The sequence below is a fragment of the Spermophilus citellus genome, assembly GCF_964194105.1.
Source record: "Spermophilus citellus genome assembly, chromosome: 11".
NCBI lineage: Eukaryota > Metazoa > Chordata > Mammalia > Rodentia > Sciuridae > Spermophilus > Spermophilus citellus.
This window is the reverse complement of record NC_138192.1, coordinates 102,366,160-102,374,984: the sequence shown is the minus strand read 5'-3', so window position 1 is coordinate 102,374,984 and position 8,825 is coordinate 102,366,160. Positions and strand designations below refer to the sequence as shown.

At 37.9% G+C, this 8,825-nt stretch overlaps 1 protein-coding gene across 2 annotated transcripts in view; it reads right to left on the bottom strand.

The window, feature by feature from the left end:
* Nucleotides 1–2,107: 2,107 nt before the first annotated feature.
* The window catches only part of CFLAR (CASP8 and FADD like apoptosis regulator), a 58,446-nt gene continuing 51,728 nt past the window's right edge, over nt 2,108–8,825 (bottom strand). For both annotated transcript variants that reach the window (XR_014018150.1, XR_014018151.1), the window contains 2 exons: nt 5,495–5,597; nt 2,108–4,730 (listed from right to left, as the gene is read on the bottom strand). The gene's annotated coding sequence lies outside the window, so the exon portion shown is untranslated. The remainder of the gene's footprint in view (nt 4,731–5,494; nt 5,598–8,825) is intronic.

The window sequence follows — 8,825 nt, the reverse complement described above, 5'->3', positions numbered from 1 at the left end:
ATGGACACTGAGAAGCTGCTCCCCCAGCACCCTCAGACAAGTACCAGGGAAAGCTGAATTGTAACATCTCTCTGGCTAGCAAAGCCTGGATAAATCTATATATGTATATTTTCTGCCTTTTGTTCATTTACATTGTAATGTTTCTGAAGCACCAATGGAGGCAGATTTGACTGCCTTCCCAGTTCCAGTCAGACAGTAATTAAATACATTTTTTCCTTTTTATATCATTTCCCTTATTTCTGATGTAGGCAGATGATTGAATCCAGCCCTCTGAAACCCAACAGAGTGTCTGACCTGGAGTTCCAGTAGCCACCTGCCTCACCTTTACAGTTTCTCTGCCTTTATGACCTCTCCACTCAACTAGGACAATAGCCTTCACTCTGGTTTTGTACCTGCCACTCAGCCACCATCTTTTTTGCAACCTGAAGAATCTCCTTGGTCAAGCTTGGTCAAGATTCAAGATTCTCCAGTGCAGAGATAATAGAATTGCAGCTCAGTCAACTATCCAAAACCTTCATCTGTCGAAATTGTATCTTCATTTTCAGCTTCTTCAAGATGTTCCTCCAAACACTGTTGTCTCAGACAAATTGGATGACCCACAGAGTTACCTGTGCCCCAAGCCAGAGACTCTGCTGGGTTCCGGCAGACTGAATTCAATTGCCCATCAATGTCAGAAATAAGAGAAATGATAATAAACAGGAAAAAGTAATTTAATTGCAGTTTGACCCAAACTGGGAAAGCAGTTAATATGCCTGTGTGTCAAACATAAACATTACAATTTATAGGAACAAAAGCGAGAGATGTACATATGTGGACTTAGCCAGGCTGTGCTGCCCAGAGATGTTTCCATTTTGGTTTCACTGGCATCTGCTCGAGCCAAGGGTTGGAGCATCTCAGTTTCTATTCTTGGCTTGAGGAAATTGAGATGGAGAAATACAGGTTACCAGGAAATAAAATAGGGGAAAAAATAGTTTGGTATATTTAATTTAAACAAGTCCTCATTAGGAGGAGCAAAAACCATAGTAGATACAGAACCCACCCAATTAGAAACTAGTTGGCTACAGGAAGATAGAAGAAGGGGGACTAGGGTGAAAAAGATGTTCTGGTAGTGCTGTTAGCCGAAATTGGAGACATGGACAGGAGATTTGGAATAAGGCGTCTTAAATGTTGGGTGTATATTAAGTTTGAGGTACCAGAGGGAAAAATCAAGTGGGAAAATCTTCCAGAAATTGAAAAGACTTGTAGAAAGGAATGTAGGGTATAAAAATCCATCTTAGAGTCACTTGTATTGAAATAGTACTTGAAGCCACAAAGTTGTCAAAAGACAAAATATAAATAGAGGGAAAAAAAAGAGTGATCCTCAGGAATATCCACATTTAAAGATCAGGAAGAGAAGGATAGCAAGAAGTCCTAGATAGAACTTCTGTAGTGGATCCTTGGAGAAACAGGGAGGAGGCAACCAAGATGAATGTCACCCTTGAACGCTGAAGACTTGTTAGAATGGTTAAGGTGAAATGCAGATGGCAGGGAAGTTTGAAGTAAATGGGCAAAGAGGAAGGGAGATAGTATAAACTAGTCTTAATGTTTCCCTAGGACAGGGCCCAAAAGAGAGGGAATTTATTCAACGAGGGAGGCAGAGTTTGCTTTTAGATTAAAGGATTGAAGAGAGAGGAAAAGACTAAAGATATAAAATAGTTGAAATCATACGCTATCTTGGAAGAAGGACTAAAAAAGGGATGGGAACCCTAGATATGAGGCAGGAAGTCCTTACCAAATAAGAAAGAAAAGATGGTTTTTGTACCATTGTTTAAATATGGAAAAATTGTAAAAGACGTATCGACATGACCCCATGAATGAAAAGAAAGAGAAGAGGCTGAAGGTGTAGCTCAGTGGTAGAGCACATGTTTAGCATGCATGAGACTCTGGGTTTGGTCCCCCATATCACAAGAGGAAAAAAGAGAGAAAGTATTAAATATAATATTTTGCCACTTGTGTTTAAAATAAATACATTCATCATGTTTAATAAAACCACTAGACTTTTTTTTAGTTTTTATTTTATTTTTTAAGTATAATAACATATTGTTTAAAATGAAACAAACAATTCAATCAAAATTCTCCACATTTCCCCAACATTGTATACTGTCAAGATATAAGGTAAAGCTTCAGTGATCCAGAAGGTGGGGTAACTAACTGACAGAGAAACAGAAACAGACCCATACAAATACAACCTTCGAGAAAGAAACAAAGGCTATTCAGTAGAGAAGATGGTCTTTTCAACAAATGGTGCTAGAACAAGTGTAAAAAGTGAATCCAGACACGGGCCTTACATGTTTCACAAAAAAAAATTGACTCAAAATTGATCATAGACCTAAGTGTGAAATACAAGACCACAACTTCTAGGAGAAAACACAGGCAAAAACCTAGATGACCTTGCATTTGGCAATGGTTTCTTAGATAAAATGCCAAAAGCACAATTCACAAAAGAAATAACTAATAAGTTGGACTTCACTAAAATTAAAATCTTCAGCTCCGTGAAAGGCATTATTAAGAGAAAGAAAAGATGAAAGGACTAACACGGCCTGGGAGAAAGTATTTGTAAGACACGAATCTGATAAAGGAGGAGGATTGCAAGTTCAAGGCCCACCTGGGCAGCTTAGTGAGACCCTGTCTCAAAATAAAAATAAAAAATAAAAGAGCTGGGGAAGAAGTGGTAGAATCCCCTAAGTTCAATCCTCAGTGCAGAAAAAGAAAAAGAGAGAGAGAGACAGGGAAAGGGGGGAAATGTTTTTAGAATAGTGCATGTGTGAATCAATCAATCAATTCTAATCTCTCTTTTTCTTATTGAGGTGAAATTCACATGAGATAGAATTAACTGTTTTAAAGTACACAGACCTGTGACTTCAGTAAATTTGTAGTGTTGTGCAACCATCACTTCTATCTAGTTATAAGACGTTTTTTATCACCCCAAACGAAGCTGCCTACCCAGTAAGCATTCTCTCCCCATTCCCTCTGGGAAAGTCCCTAGCAACATATGATATACCTTCTGGTAACACAGTTTTAGCTATTCTGAATATTTCCTATAAACAGCATCACAAAATATATAGTCTTTCATGTCTGACTTGTTTCACTTAGCATGTTTTTGAGACTCATCCATGTACTTTCTTCCTTTATACAGACAAATAATATTTTATTGTATGGATACATTTCATTTGTATAAGTAAACATATAAAATGTGCATATATTTTGTTTGCCCATCTGTTGGTGGACATTGGATTGTTTCTACCTTTTGGCTCTGGTACTGTGCTGCTTAAGACATGCGTGTTTGAATTTTTTTTTTTTTTAAGAGAGAGAGAGAGAGAGAGAGAGAGAATTGTAATATTTATTTTTTAGTTTATCGGCGGACACAACATCTTTGTTTTGTATGTGGTGCTGAGGATCGAACCTGGGCCGCAAGCATGCCAGGCGAGCACCGTACGACTTGAGCCACATCCCCAGCCCCAAGGCATGTGTGTTTGAATTCTTGATTAAAATCTGCCATTAAGGTGGTCCTCCTGGTTATTGCCTAGAGAGTTAAGTTTATTTGTGGTACTTAGTAGATATCAGCTGACATTGCATAGGGATTTGTTGAAGAGAACTGATTTTCTTGTGTTTGCTTATTAAATATGTAACGAAGCCAAAGTAGAAAACCTTGGCTCTGGAGTCCTGAAGCTTTGGGGTAACACAAGAAAAGAAAGAAAAGAAGCTGGGCATGGTGGTGCACACCTGTAATTCCAGTGATTCTGGCAGTTAAGACAGGAGGGTCGCAAGTCTGGGCATCTTACCAAGACTCTGACTCAAAATAAAAAGTAAAAAGAGCTTTGGATGTAGCTTGTGGTAGAGGCACCCCTGAGTTCAATCCTCCGTTAATAAAAAAAGAGGTTGGGGGTAGAAAGTGATTCTTGGAATAGGGAGGTTCTTGTGGCTCCCTGGGAAGATCAGTCATTCCATTCAATGGCCTTGATTAAAGTTCTACATTTCCACCTTTGGGGTTATTGCATTGCAAGAGAGGGCCCAGCAAGGAAAACAAGGAACTGTAGATTTTTAAGACATGGCTCTTTTTGAGTCATGATCTTGATTATCTTTAACCTTTCAAAATGAATCTGTCTCCTTCACACTTGGCTTTATGTATGTAGCTTTCAAACTCTTACTGTGAATTCTTATTCACCATGAACTCAATACAAAAGCTGTGTCTGTAATTTGAGTGACTCAGAATGACTTTTCCATGTGAGTCACACCTCTCAGGATGATTCTGTTCAAACTGTACCATCTTAATTAAGCATCTCCATCCTCCTCAAAAAAGCACAAAAGGATGAAACAAGAAAAACAAGATCATCCATATTAAACACTTAGGCCAGCTCAGATTTAAGTGTATACATTTTAAATAATAATTAGAAAATAAATATAATCATCTATACAAATTTATTTCAAGCTTATAATAGGAACAAACATTCCAGATATTTTAATTAAAGAACAAAGCATCAGTTGGGCTAATCAGTTTGAGAGAAATATAAATTCCGATTTTTTTCATTCACATAAAAGTCCAGAGGTAGGTGGTCTAGACTGGTATGGTGCGTTTGCTCCTCAACGTCCTCATTCAATGTTCAGCTATTCTTCACCATGCAGCTATTCCTGTAATATGGCCCTCCACAGTTCAACACAGAAGGTAGAGATCCAGCCATCAAATCCACTATCTAATCAACAGGATGGAAGAAGAGACAAATAAGGGGCAAGGGGAAAACATAGATATCTTTCAAGGAAAGTCTTTTTTTTTTTTTTTTTGCAGCTGCCATAGTTACTTCTGCTTACCTCTCATTGGCCAGACTTAGTTGCATGACCACATTTAGGTACAAGTTGATGTTTGGACAACCATATTCTTTAAGGCTACTTTACCAATTATAAATCGCAGCCAATTTGACAAGATTGACCTCAAATTCTGACTTTCTGGTGGCATAAGAAACAAGCTTAATCCTGAAAATTTACACCTAGAATATGGGTGAAGAGATTCCGAGATTCCTGCTGCAGACAGGAGAAGGTGCTCAATACCACTTACCACGATCTATTCATGGAAGAGAAGTGCGATAGTTTGGAACTTAAATGACCCTCAAAGGCCAGTGTGTTGAAGGCTTGGCCCCAGCAGGTGGCACTATTGGAGGTGGTGGAAACCTTTGGGAGGTGAGGCCTAGTGGGAGGAGTTAGTTCATTGGGGAGGAAGTGCCTTAGAAGAGGATATTGGAACCCAGGTCCCTCCTCTCCTTTTCTCTGCTTCCAAACTGTCAGCTTGAACAGCTTCCTCTGCCTTGTGCTTCCTCTACCTTGTACTACTCACCACAGCCTTAAACAACAGGGCTAAGTGACTATGGACTGAAATGTCTGAAACCATAAGCCAAAATAGACCTTTTGTGTTTTGAAGCTGATTATCTCAGGCATTTGTTACAGTAACAGAAAGATGACTTACCGAAGGAGGAAAGAGTGGGGAGCCGGAATGGAACCAGGGTTGGGGAATCAGTCCTCACAACCAGCTCCTGAGAGAAGAGTCCGTGCGTGAGTTGCAAGTCTCCCTGACATTGAAACAGGGGGTAGAAAGGAGACAGATGTGAAGACCAAACTAAAAAGAAGAGGAAAGTTTCATTAACAATGAAAAACCAATGAGCTGCCAGGCCTAGTGATGCATGCCTATAATCCCAGCGGCTCCGGCGGCTGAGGCAGGAGGATCACAAGTTCAAAACCAGCCTCAGCAACAGCACAGCACTAAGCAACTCAGTGAGACCCTGTCTATAAATAAAATATAGAATAGGGTGGTAGATGTGGCTCAGGGGTCGAGTGCCCCTGAATTCAATCCCTGCCCCCCCCAAAAAAAAAGAACCAATGAGAAAAAAAGTTGGAAGAAACAGCTTTAATATATAAACCAATATTAGATGATAATTTGGAAAAAAGAAAAAATATATATCAGTCATAATTCTGTCATCCCTACACTGTTACCACAAAAGGACCCAGCCAGATATAAACTTCACAGATCATCTCAGCCTTTTATTCAGTGGGTCCATGGGAATGGACCCACTCTTCTGGTGGAAAATGAGCCTCTGAACAAAGGAGGACACTGGGCTTATATAGATTATACTGAGAGGTGCCTTAAATAATGAGCATGTCAGCTTGGGCACTCAGGAATTTTGGGTCCTTACTGGGCAAAATGGGAGGGGTTCTGGGGTCAGCAGTCAGTCTCTGGGATTTATCTTACTGGGCCCGACGAAAGGTTTGGGGTCACTGTAGTATCTGGAAAGGATTCACTTAGGAAAGGATCGATGCTTTGGCCTCTTCCTGGAGACTGCCTTTCTAGGTTGATGGACACCTCCTCCCCAGGGTTTGTTTTATCACCAGCAAAGAATGTATTGGGAAAGATTCAATGCTCTCAATGTATGGCTTTCTCACTCCCCTTTTCCCAGTTCTCAACTATTTTTGGAGTTTGTCATCTTCCATATCTAATAAATACCTCATTAGGAATATTTATTGCCTTTTGTTTTCCAATGAGAGGTATTTCTTCACTTTGCTTTTACTTTAAACATAGATACTATAAATATAATAAAACCATATTTTCTACCCTGTGTTTTTCAGGTAACGTTAATATATGAACAATTTTAAATAAAAATTTTTCGTGTGATAACGTTCTTTGTAAAAACAAAGAACTGGTTAAGGATATGGGCCCTGAAGTGACTCTTCACAGCTTGAGTTCATATCCCAGCTTGGGGGGACCACAGGTAACTGACTTAACACAACTTTGTCTCATTTTCCTCATCTACAAGTGAGAATAAATAATATGATAATAACACCTACCTCATAGAGCTGTTATGAGGATCAAATAAAATAATTTATTTCAAATGAGCTAATAACAACTCAATTAACGAAAGCTCTTCCTATTTTTGCCTAATTTTACTACCTACATAAAATTTCATCCTATTACTGAACAGTTGGCTAATTATCAGTTTGGGGCTATCAAAAATTTGAAATATTTTAGTGCACTTTTCTCTTTTATACATATTTTTCTTTAAATTAATTTTTAATTGGTGCAGCATAATTATACATAATAGTGACACATTCATACATGCACATAATTTGGTCAATCTCATTCCCTTGTACCTTCACTTTTCCTTCCCTCCTCCGTACCCTGGTCCCCTTCTTCTACTCTGCTGGTCTCACTTCTAATTTCATCTGATGCCCCACCCTCTCCTTTTAAATTTTTTTGCCCTTTTTTCTCCGTCTTCCACATATGAGAGAAAACATATGATGACTCTTGACAGTTTCTGAGTTTGGCTTATTTTGCTTAACATAATGTTCTCAAGTTCCATACATTTTCCTGTAAATGACAATTTTGTTTTATGGCTAGATAAAACTTCATTGTATATATATACTACACTTTCTTTGTCTATTCATCTGTGAACCAAAGCCTAGGCTGATAGTTTGGCTATCATGAATTGTGCCGCTATATATATGGATATGCATATGTCATTTTAATATGACTTTAATTCTTTAGAATAAATACCAAAGAGTAGTATAGTTGGTCATGTAGGGGTTCTATTCCTACTCTTTTGAAGAACCTCCATACTGATTTTCATAGTGGTTGAGTACAATCCCACCAACAGTGTATAAGTGTTCCTTTTCCCCACATCTTCTCCAACATTTATTAGTATTTATATTCTTTTTAAAAATATTTATTCTTAAGCTTTAGGTGGATACAATATCTTTATTTTACATTTATGTGGTGCTGAGGATCAAACCGGTGCCTTGTGCACGCTAGACGAGCACTCTACCACTGAGCCACAACCCCAGCCCTAATATTTGTATTCTTGATAATGACCATTCCAACTGAGATGAAAACTCAGTATAGTTTTGATTTGCATTTCCTTGATTACTAAAGCTCTTGAACATTTTTTCATTAATTTGTTGGCTATTTTTATTTCTTCTTTTGAGAAGTATCTATTTAGTTAATTTGTCCATTTATTGATTGAGTTATTTTGTTGTTTTGTTTTTGTTTTTGTTTTGGAGTTCTTTATATATTATGGATATTAATCTTCTGTCAGAAGACCAGCTGGCAAAGATTTTCTCCCATTTTGGAGACTCTCTCTTCACCCTATTAATTGTTTCCCTTTCTGTAAAGAAGTGTTTTAATTTGATGCTGTCCCATTTATTAATTCTAAGTATTATTTCCTGAGCTTTAGGAGTCCTATTGAGGATGTCATCGCTTGTGCCTACTTGTTGGGAGTGTTGACCTTATGTTTTCTTCTAGGAGTTGCAAAGTTTCTAGTCTAAATCCTATGTCATTGATCCATTTTGAGTTGACTTTTGTGCAGATTGAGAGTTAGGGAATTACTCTCATTCCTCTGTACATGGATATCCAGATTCCCAACATTAGCTGTTAAAAAGGCCCCAATATATGTTTTGGTGCATCAAGAATCAGATGACTATATCTGTGTGGGTTTGTTTCCATTTCTCCTATTCTATTCCATTTGTGTATATGTCTGTTTTTATGCCAATACCATGAAATTTTTGTTACTATAGCTCTGTATTATAATTTGAAATTAGGTTTTGTGATGCTTCCTGAATTGCTCTAATTATTTTTACTATTTTGCATCTTTTATTCTTCCTAATGAATTTTAGACTATTATTTCTAGTTCTTTAATAAATGTCATTGGTATTTTGATGGGGACTGCAATGAATCTGTAGATTGCTTTCGGTATTATGGCCATTTTAACAATATTCATTCTGCATATCAAAGAACAGGGAGGTCTTTCTAT